Raw genomic sequence first — 11,508 nt, 5'->3', positions numbered from 1 at the left:
CCCTCCCCGCCAGCCTGACCCTGCCCAGTCTTCCCAGTGCTGATGAAGGGCTCCGTAATGACCCAGTCTTCCCGGATCGTGCCTATGCCTTTCCCTGCATCCGGTCGTCTCCAGGCCCCAGTGGTTCCCCTCCTCTCCCTTCTTGGTGCCACTGTGTTAGCCTAGAACCCTTTATTTCTCTCTCTCCTCTGGCTCAGGCTTCCAGCTGGCCTCCATACCCCCCATCTCACTTCTTCCAGTCCAGCATCAACCACCAATCTGATCGTCCGCAAGAGGCCTCCAGTCGCTGTCTGGCAGCTACAGGACTGACCGCCCACCCCTCCCCCGATGCCCAAGTGCACACAGCTGCCAGCGTCTGGCCTTGGCCTACCTTTCTGGCTTTGTGTCAGCCCATGTGTCTGTGCAGCAAGCACGCCAAACCACAGCCCATGCTTCCACCTCCCCGCCCCATTTATGCGGTTCCTTCTTCCTGGAACAACACCTTCCCTCCGCCCTTCCTCATCGGCCAAATGCCCGCTTTTCCTTCAAGACAACAATAGTGATAAATACACTTACAGAACCTGAAAGCTGACATTGTCCCAAATATGCTTTAGGCGTATTAATTCACTGAATCTTTTCAACAACCTTGTGAGGCGGGTGCCATCCGCAGAGTGAGGAAACGGAGGCACGGAGAGGTTACTAAGTTAACTGAGCCCCTAGAAGCAGGAACTGGGTGCAGACCGACGCAGCCAACTCTAGAATGTACGCCTGACCAGCTCCGCGTGCTTCAGGACCTCCGTGGGCACCACCTTCCTTGGAAGGCCCCGGCCTTTCTAGGCCGCCTGGGATGCTCCCTCCGTCTTCTGGGCTGATGACTGCTGCATCTCTGTCACAGCCTTGGTCCCATGGCTTTCTCTTGCAGAGAGAAGACCCTATTCCATTCATTTCTGCATCCCCATTCCCACAGTGTTTGGCATTGGGGATGTGCTGCCGTACTGCTTTATTCCATAAACACGAAAGCGCTGATGAGGGAAGGGTCATCTGTCGGGAGGCCATCTTGTTTCTACCAACCTTTGGCCTCCATTCCCAAGTCTTATCTGGGACTCGCCTTCTCCCAGAAGCCTCACCCTCCCTCTCTTCTTTGATTTGAAGGATTCCTCTCCCTTGCCCAGGACCATGTGTCTGGTTGGCTCTTGATTGGGTCTCTTGACAACAGAGGGCCCAGAAGAAGCCAGCAGACTCAAGAAAATCTCTGATTTCTCTTTGGTTTGAGCAGAGGGCGCTGGGTGGCTTTGGGTCACATCATGCCCAGCTAATAGGACAGCAGAGTGAAGAAGGGTGTGAGGCTGAGGGCAGGAGACAGGCCAATGGTAGGTTCTGTTAGGATGTCCCTCTGCCACCACAGCCAGCCCAACTCAGATGACTGGGTAACAGGGAATCCAAATGTAGAACCAGGGGCTATTCCGCCCCTGGACCACCTAGAGTCAAGGAATCTTACAGGATAAAGGAAATGTCTTTTTTGTACTATTCATTCTGAAACCAAAACTGAGAGTCGGGTTAAGCAGAGCATTTTGAGGCTGATTTAAAGTTCCCACAGACCCCAGAAACTTCCCTCAGTCTAGCAGCCTGTGTTTCAGGGATGCTGATGGGTCGCAGTGGGGCAGAAGAGCCACCACTGAACAGGATCTTTCCATGTGCCAGGCCCTGGGCTGGCCACCCCCACACAGTCCTGAGACTCAAGGAGCTGGGGATCCGGCCCTTTGTGGAGAGGACACTGAGTCAGGAACCAGCTTGCCAACCCCCAAGTTGTCTGTCTCTAAGACCACGCACTGGAGATTTGGAGGTGTCTCTTCCCTTCAGTCTTTCCCATCAAGGGGGACGCACCACCCAACTTGTCCCGCAGCTCCCGGAAGGAACTGAGGTCTGTGGGCTTCAGCAGTGTGGGCTCCTTCCTCCAGGAAGCCTCCCCTCTTAAAATGTGTGTTGTTTCCAGGTGTTTCCTGCAGCCTCTACCCCATGCTTCCTGAGGAAGCCAAAGCCCAGAGAGGGCTTGGAACATTCTCTCCGCCACCCAGAGAGCCATTTTGGTGTGGATGTTTCAAAATGGCCCCATCCAGATGTTAAACCACCGATTATTTTTTAAGTCTCGAAGTGATATGTCCCACACCCCTCCCAGCCGTCTCCCCACCTCAGTCCCTGTACCCCATCCCCGACTTCCTTACCTCACTCAGATCCTGCCTGACTCTCAGATCTCGGATGAGCTGGGGGTGGGGGAGGCAGGGAGACAAGAAAGCACTTGCACGTACCTTGTAATTTTTCCAAAAGTAATATGTTTAGGGGTTCCCTAGGTACAGCAGCAGTAGATTGGCTGGGCCACAGTTTGGCTGGGGAGTCCGAGTTCCCTAACCCTGGGCCCTGCTGGCTTCCTCCTTGGGGAGGGGAGGGGTACTGAGAATCCTGCAGGACACTGAGCTGGGCTGGTGCACACAGGGCAGGCAGGCCACCCGTGGGGCCCAGGTGGGGACGTCAGTGAGCTCAGCCAATCCTGGCCGTGGCCACAGGACCTGGAGGGAAGGCATTTAGCTGGGCAGGTGTGGGGTTTGGAGCCAGGCTGACTGAGCTCCAGCTTTGGCACTTGCCACCCACATGACCCTGGGGATCAGCCTCGTAACTGCTCTGGTCTCCTGTCCTTTTCATGAAGGGCCACAAATGTGCTGTAGCTGTAAGTTCACTTTGAGGGTGTGTCCTTAGGATGCAAAGGACTTAGGAGCCAAAAGGACTTTGTGTAGAAAAGTGGCTGCCTGGGGCTGGGGCTGGGAGGAGGGAGGGGACGTAAGGGGCACCAGGGGACTCGGGCAGGTGGGCGGGGACCTTCCCAGTTTTGTGATGGTGCTTTGGGAGGTGTGGATCAGGACAGTCTGCATACTTTCAGTATACTTCATCATACCACAATCCATCTGGGGAGAAAATTAAGAAGCTGGATTTCAAAGGGGCACAAAAGACAAAAATAGGGTTTTTTTTTTTCAAGATTTTATTTATTTATTTGACAGAGATCACAGTAGGCAGAGAGGCAGGCATAGAGAGGAAGGGAAGCAGGCTCCCCGCTGAGCAGAGAGCCTGACACGGGACTCGATCCCAGGACCCTAGGATCATGACCTGAGCTGAAGGCAGAGGCCTTAACCCACTGAGCCACCCAGACACCCCCAAAATATGCTTTAATGCTACATTTACATTTCCTTAAACCATAACAGAACATGAGAGAAAGGAGGCTTTGTCTGCCGCCTCTCACTAGATGGTCTCCCCAGAACGTGCCATCATTGCCAGGTTCTGCTGGGCCCCGGTCACCAGCATGGTGCTGTTCCTCAGACCGAGCCCAGAACCGAGCGCCCGGTGGGCTTCAAAAAGGTGGAGGAGATTGAACAAGGCAGAAATGAAGCTCCAGTTTAGAGGAGCCCCCGGCTTGCAGCCGGCTCCGCTCTGCCCAGCCTCCTCTGGACCCACAGAACATTGCCCATAGTTCCCACCCACTCCCCCCACCTCCGGTCTGCCCAGGTCCCGGTCTGCGGGACCCTTGGTGTTGGCCTCCCCACCACCCGTCACCTGCACACCCCTCCCCCCAACACCTGCTTCTCCCGCACACGTTTCCTGGGGCTTCAGCTGCTCTGGGGTAGCTTCCTCTACACGCAGTGGAAGGGGGATGGCACGTGGGTGTGTCTGACTCCCAGAGAGCGTATTTTTCATTCTGGAGGAATGTGCACTGTGGGTGCTGCAGTCACGTCCCGGGCATAATGAGGGGGTTGGACCTGGTGGCTTCTGACACCCTGTCCTCCGCTGGCGTCCTATGGTGCTGTCACTCCTGGACACCATTGTTTCTGTTCAGACTGATGTATTTGCATGCTGGGATGGTGCACAGTTCCAAAGTTACAATATGTGGCTCTGCCTCCTTGTGCCCAGCCGTAGAGGTGACACCACTGCTGGCTCTCCTGTTTCCTTCCAGGGACGTTCTAGCATATGCAAACCTAGAATGAAGCTTGAGGACCTGGGCCAGATTGGGTTAACCCTTGCTGGGTTGGTGTCGACACTGGTGTGCTATTTTTCAGATGCTCCGTCATTTACTCAACCCTTCCCCCACCCCGCGAGATTTAGCTTAAAAATAATACTGTAATGCATATCCTTGTATGTTTGAGCACATGTACAAATAGAACTGTCAGAATCCTAGAAGTAGAATTGTGGCTTCAAAAGATGTACGGCATTTCAACCTGTATAGATATGACCAAATTGCCTCTCAGTGATATTTATATTTCCACCCACAATAGAGTGTCCATCTCCCCCACAAACCTGTACCAATAATATTAACAAATCATAAGTATGTAGTAGATGAGTTTTCCCAAGTGGTACATACCTATGTAACCACCTTCTAGGTCAGAAGTAGCATATGACCAGCATCCCAGAGCCCTCTCCATGCTTTTCATCACTACTCACTGTTCTGCCCAAAGGTAATTGCTACCTGACTCGTCATGCCGTAGGTTAGTTTTGCGTGTCCTCGCCTTATATGTGGAATTATGTAGTTCGTAATTTATTGCTTCTGGCTTCTCGGGCTCAGCATTTATGAGAATTCATCTGTGTTCTTGTGTGTGGCAGCCACTCACCCATTTCCCTTGGGGCTGCTTATTCCATTTTTTAAAATGTGGGATGACTTATTTGTTCACTCTGCTAGTAACAGACTTTTGGGTGATTTTTAGTCTGGGGCCACTGAGAAGGATGCTGCTGTGTATATTCTCATACCTGTCGTGTAGGACAGCTGGACTAATGTCTCAGGTATTTCTGTGAGTAGAACAGCTGGGTACAAGGGACTGTGCTTAAATTTAGCATTATAAATCAAATTGAGAGCTCCAGCTGTTTTGCATCCTCTCTAGAACTTGGTGTTGACGGAGTTTTCGACTTGAGCCATTCTGTGGGGGTGGAAGTGGTTTCTCACTGTGGTTTTCACCTTCATTCTCCTGATGACTACTGCATTTGAGCTCTGTTTTATATTTTTTGGTCATAAAAACTTTTGTGAAGTATCTCTTCCAGGCTTTTGTTCTTTTTCTATTGTTTTTAAAATTGATTTGAGGAGTTCTTTATCTATCCTGGACATGTGTTTTTTTGTGAGATGTAAATACTGCAAATACTGTCTCCCATTCTGTGAATTACCTTTTCATGCTCCAGAAGTCTTGCCTACTTTGAGGTCCTGAAGATGGTCTTCTCTGTTATTTTCTAGAGGCTTTATATATCATTTTTTTCCCCCAAGACCTGAGCTGAGATCCAAAGTCGGAGGCTTAACCAACTGAGCCATTTGGTTGCCCCAAAGAGCCTTTATATGTCTTTTATATTTATATCTCTATTATATCTGGAAATCTTAAGACTGATGTGAAGTAGGAGTTGAGAATAATCCCCCCCTACCCTGTGGATATCCTATTAATTGGGTATATTTATTGAAAAGACCATTCTTTCCTCATTGCTCATAGAATGAGTGTTCATGTATGAGTGGGTTGATTTCTGGACAGTCTTTCTGTTTTATTGGTCTCTTTGTCTAATTTTACACAATATCACACTGTCACAATTTTTGTGATTTTTAAAAATTTTTTAAAAATATGTTATTTATTTGAGAGAGAGAAAGAGAGCACAAGCAGGGAATGAGGCAGGGGAAGACGGAGAAGCAGACTCCCTGCTTAGTAGGGAGCCTGATGGGGGGATTGATCCCAGGACCCCAGTATCAGGACCAGAGCCAAAGGCAGACACTTAACTGACTGAGCAACCCAGATGCCCCAATTTTTGTGATTTTAAAATAAGTTTTAGTATCCAACTGTATAAGTCTTCCAACTTTGCTCTTCTTTAATATTGTTTTGGATACTTTTGGCTCATCATTTTTACATAAAGTTCAGAACACATGTTTCAGACTACAAACACAAAAGCTCTAGTATTCTGATTGGGATTGTATTTGATATATAACTAAATTTGAGGAGAACCGACATCTTAGACATACTGACTTTTCCAACCCATGAACATGGAATAGCCCTTTATTTATTTTGGTATTTAATTTTTCTAAATATTCAAGGTTTCATATTTAGCAGTCTTCTACATCTTTTATACCTATTCATGGATATTATATTTTTATTGGTTGGATATATATTTTTAAATGTTATTTTCACTTGTTAGTATATGAAAATACAGATGATTCTTACATATTTAAATTTAGTAATCTGAAGATCCTTTTGCATTTTCTATATACACAATCATGTAAATTACAAATAATGGCAGTTGTTTTCCTTTCTCATCCTCATACTTATTTATTTTTCTTGTTTTATTGCACTGGCTGGGTTCTTCTGCATTATGTTGAGTAGAAGTAATGATATTGGCTTCTTTGCTTTGTTTCTCTCAGGGGGAAAGCTTTTAGTGTTAGTATTAATTTCACCAGTAGATACGATGTTTGTTTAGGTTTTTTTTTTTAAGATTTCATTTATTGTTTAGGTTTTTAAAAAAATTTCTTTATTTGACAGAGAGAGAGCGCAAGTGTGCGCACAGGCAGGGGGAGTGGCAGACAGAGGGGGAGGGAGAAGCAGGCTCACCGCAGAGTAGGGAGCATGATGTGGGGCTCAATCCCAGGACCCTAGAATCATGACCTGAGCTGAAGGCAGAAGCTTGACTGACTGAGCCACCCTGGCACCCCTGTTTGGGTTTTTAATAAATATCCTTTATTAGATTGTGGGAGTTAGTCTCTATTCCATGCCCACTTATTTTTTTCCCTATTAATGCATTTCAAATGTTATCAAATATCTTTTCTACATTGAGTTTTTTTTCTGTTAATATGGTAAGTTACATTGATCAATTATTCAGTGTTAAATTAGCTTTGTTTTCCTTCAAGAAACCCAGTTTGTTCACAGTGCATTTTCCTTTCCATATGTTACTGGGTTTGATTCGGTAATATTTGTTGAAAATCTTAAAATTGATGTTTGTGAAAGAGATTGGCCTTCTGTAAGTTTTCTTATTAAGTGCTTGTCAAGCTTTGGCATCAAGAATATGTTGGCCTCATAAAGGAGTTCAAAGTGTGCCCTCTTTTCCTACTTGCTAAATATGTTTGAGAAAGAGTAACCGTCCTCAAACAATTAGGAAAATTTATTTATTCATTTATTTATTTGAAAGATTTTCTTTATGTGAGAGCATGAGTGAGAGGGAGCACACAGGAGTGAGAGGAGAGGTAGAGGGAGAGGGAGAAGCAGATTCCCCTGCTGTGCAGGGAGCCCAAGTGGGAGAATTTAATAATGAAGCTATTCTTCATTAAGAATTTATTCTTCATAATTTGTTCACTTATTCTTCATAAACTGAAGTTTTCTTAGTGGGAAAGTTTTACTGAAGGATTCATTTTCTTTAATTAGTAATGGAATTATTCATATTTCCTATTCTTGTGTCAGTCTTAATTTGGTTTTTCAAGAAGTTAGTGTATTTCATCTAGTTTAATGGCATAAAGTTGTTTCTAATATTTTATAGTCTTTTATTTTTGGATATTAGTAACTTGTATACTGTCTCCTGATATATTTTGCTAGGAGTTTATCATTTTTATTCTTTTCAAAGAACTAATTTCAGCACTGTTGTTATTTCTCTATTATAGATTTGTTTTCTAGTTCATTATTTCCTTCTCATATTGTTTTCTTATTTCTGTTTTTTGTTAGGCTTACTTGACTATTTGTTTTTTAAGTTCTTGATATAAATACTTGTATCCCTGGTTTTTATCCTTTTTTTTTTTTTTGGTAGTATATCCATTTGAGGCTGTAAGTTTCCCTTTAAGCATAGCTTTAAATAAATCCCAGCAGTTTTGATACACTGTTTTCATTAATACTTAATGCATGTTCTAATTTCCAATTAGATCTTTTTGAACCATAAGCAAGTTAGAAGTACTTTATATTCCTACATTCAAGATTTCATGATTCTTAAACTTCCACTTGACTACTGACTTCTAGTTTAATTTCACTGTGGTCAGGGAATGTGCTCTGTGTCATTTTAAACCTTTGAAATCTATTAATATATGCTTGGTACTAATACTGTGGCTTAGTCTATGGCCAATTTTAGTAAATTCCCCATCTGCACTTAAAAGAATGTGTCTTCTGTGCTTACAGGGCACAAGGTACTACATACGCCATTAGGTCTGTTTCTTTTTTTTTTTTTTTTTTTTTAAAGATTTTATTTATTTATTTGTCAGAGAGAGAGAGGGAGAGAGAGAGAGAGCGAGCACAGACAGGCAGAGTGGCAACAGAGGCAGAGAGAGAAGCAGGCTCCCTGCCGAGCAAGGAGCCCGATGTGGGACTCGATCCCAGGACGCTGGGATCATGACCTGAGCCGAAAGCAGCCGCTCAACCAACTGAGCCATCCAGGCGTCCCGTTTCTTAATTGTGTACTTCAGTCCTTTATATTGTCTACAGTCCTTTATAAAGTCTACAAATCTGTTATTAGTATGCTATACCAGATTTTTCGTGTGTTTATAAATTTTTTTGTCCTTTTAAAGTTCTTCTGTCTGTATTCTTACTTAGACACCATATATCCTGTAAGCAGCTTATATTTATCTTTTAAACCCAGTCTGACATTCTTCATTTGATTGAAATATGAAACCTATTTGTATTTTATGTAATTACTGATAGATTTAGATTTAAATCTAACCTCTTACTTTCAGTTTGTTCCACTTATTTTATGTTCATTTTTCTCTACTGTTTGGTCTTCTTTTGGAGTAATCATGTATTTTGTTAAAGATTCAGTTTCTCTGCTTTATTAGCTTGTTAGTTACACATGATCTTATGATTCTTTTAGCGATTGCCCTTGTGATCACAACATGCACCCTTGACTTATTAAAGTCTCATATAAGTTAGTGCACTTGCCACTTCCTAGACTATGCAAAGACTGAAAGTCACTTTCTCCGTTTACCTCTCCCATCTGTCATGCTGTGGTTTGCATGTACATTAATGTCCATTATTTAAAGCCCCATAATATATCTTCATTATTACTGCTTTAATAGTCACTGTTCACTTAGATTTACTCATTTACCTATTCTGTCCTTTGTTCTCCATTTCCACCCGCATTTTTTGGTTTTTATCTGGCATCCTTTTTTTATTCAGTGTTTTTTTTTTTTTTTAAAGAAAAAATTTGGACTTGTGGAAAAATTGCAAAGACAATACAGAGAATCACTACTTCCCCTGCCGGCACTTTCCCTGATTATTGCCTTACATCACTATAATCTATTTCTTACAATTAATGAATGAACTAATACAATTAGTATTAGCTCAAGTATAGCCTCTATTCAAATTTCCTTCTTTTTTTTTTTAACCTCATGTTCATTTTTCCCTTCCAAGAAGCGACATTATATGTGTCTCCCTGGGCTCCCTTTGGCTGTAACAATTCCTCAACTTTACTGATTTCTTAGCATGCACTCTAAATATGTATGAAGAAAACCATTTTAAAATTCCAAAATCAACAAAATTTGTACTTTCTTCTGCCCCGATAGGAGATGAACACTTACGGGGCAGTGAGAGTTCCCTTCTGCTTGTCCTGGGCTTTACGGGGCCGTAGATGTCCAGGCTAAGATCTGAGCAAAGCTTTGAAATCAGGTGTTTTTGTTTTTGTTTTGTTTTTTTAATCTTGACCCGATATCCTTGAATGGCATCACTCTCCAACTTTCTTTGGTGCTCAGAGTAAAGACTTAATTTCCCTATTACACTGAGAGGACAAAAAGACAAACACTGACACAGTAGGGGAGGAGGACGGTTTACTCTTGGGTACATTTGCATTGAGCTGAACCCTCTGCACCTGCAGGCCTGGTTCTACCATGTGGGCCATCTGGGAAAAACTACACACTGTGCTTTCTCCAGCTATCTGAAGGGGGGCTTTTGAGATTCCCCAAATCTTAGCTCCTCTGGACAAACTGTCTCAACTTCTCCAGTCAACTGTGGTGATGTGCTTGTGAGGCCTGTCTGCATCTTAGTCATCCTTCTGTGAACAAACTCCTGTTTCTCTCTCTGTTAAGGTGTGGTGCTAGAGAGGGACATGATCTATTGGGGTTGCTGCCTAGCCTGTCATCTCGTGGAAGTCTAAGCTCCCAGGGCCCGAGCCCAGCCCCGAGAGTGTTGGCGTGTAGGGTGCTGTCCATCTGACAGACATCTGCTGTCCATCTGACATCAGCTACCTCTTAGATCCTCCTGTCTTCTCTGACTGTGCCTTCACCTTCCTCTTGAATGGAGCCTGGCTCTCCGCAGACTCCCCTGCCCCCTGCAGCCATCCGGGAGGGGCCCGTTTCTCTTGTCTAGGCACGCCATCAGGCGGGGCCTAGAGGTGGAGGGGTCCTCCTACTTTTGCGTCGCTGCTTCAAAACCCCCTCTCCCTTCATGTCCTAGGACTCTTCTTTCTCCTCCTGGCTGTCAACCTTGGCCTCTATTTATCCCCCCCTTCAGTGATTTTGGTCCAGAGCTCCCACCTCCCCTGTGCCTCTCTACTCGGCGTCATCATGCCTCTCGCCACGTCAACCACTCTCCCTGACTTCCTCCCGCCTTCTCCTCCACATTACTTCAGCCACTGCCGAGATCTCAAACTTTTACAATTTTTTACAAGTTTTCAATCTACATCAAGTAAAATTCTTTCTGATGTATAGTTCTGCGATTTTGCGCCTGCACAGGTTTTCACCACCACCGACAGGATGTAGAATAATCCGAATACTCGGAAGAACTCTCCCATGCAGCCCCTTTGTTCAGACTTCTCCCACCCCTGACCCTGGGCAACCAGTGGTCCGCTGTCCTTGTTCTTTTCTGCTTTTCCAAAATGTCCTATACATAGAATTACATGGACTGTCCTGTTTGATGCTGGCTTCCTTCGCTCAGAATAATACCTTTGCCCTTCCTCCATGGTGCTGTGTGAATCAAGTTAGCTCAGATTGCTGACTAGTATTCCATTGTAGGGATGGGTTCCAGTTTGGTCTTTTTTAAATCCATACCCCTATTGAAGGACATTTGGGTTGTTTCTAGTTCTTGATAATTATAGCAGCACTATTCATAAATGTTTGTGGGCAGAGGTTACATAAATCTAAAGTTTTCACTTAAGATAAATACCTGTTGTATTTACTTAGGGTGTTGCTGGGTCATATGTCCGTATAAGTGAAATTTCAATTTTCAGGTTCCTTTCCTCTGACAGTGAATATCTGCAAGGTTCCCTTTGTCCACACCTCTCTCTGACCCCTCCCTGACCTCATTAGGACCTCTTGTTCACTGAACCTACTGATTTTTCACTGGTCATCCTCCTCTTTTTTTTTTTTCTTTCCCTCATTCTTTCTCACAGAACTTAGATTTCTTGGTCTGTCATAATAGTCATTCCCTTGGAAACATTCCTATCTCCTTCTGACATGCTGTTCCCGCTCCTTCCCCTCCCCCAACCTGGTGACCATTCCTTCTGCCTCCATTAGGGTGGAACAGTGTGGTCAGAGAACAATATACAGCTGTGCCAGTGGGTCAATTTGTG

The sequence above is a fragment of the Neovison vison genome, chromosome 8, assembly GCF_020171115.1.
Source record: "Neovison vison isolate M4711 chromosome 8, ASM_NN_V1, whole genome shotgun sequence".
NCBI classification, from domain to species: domain Eukaryota; kingdom Metazoa; phylum Chordata; class Mammalia; order Carnivora; family Mustelidae; genus Neogale; species Neogale vison.
Note: the sequence above shows the minus strand (reverse complement) of the source record.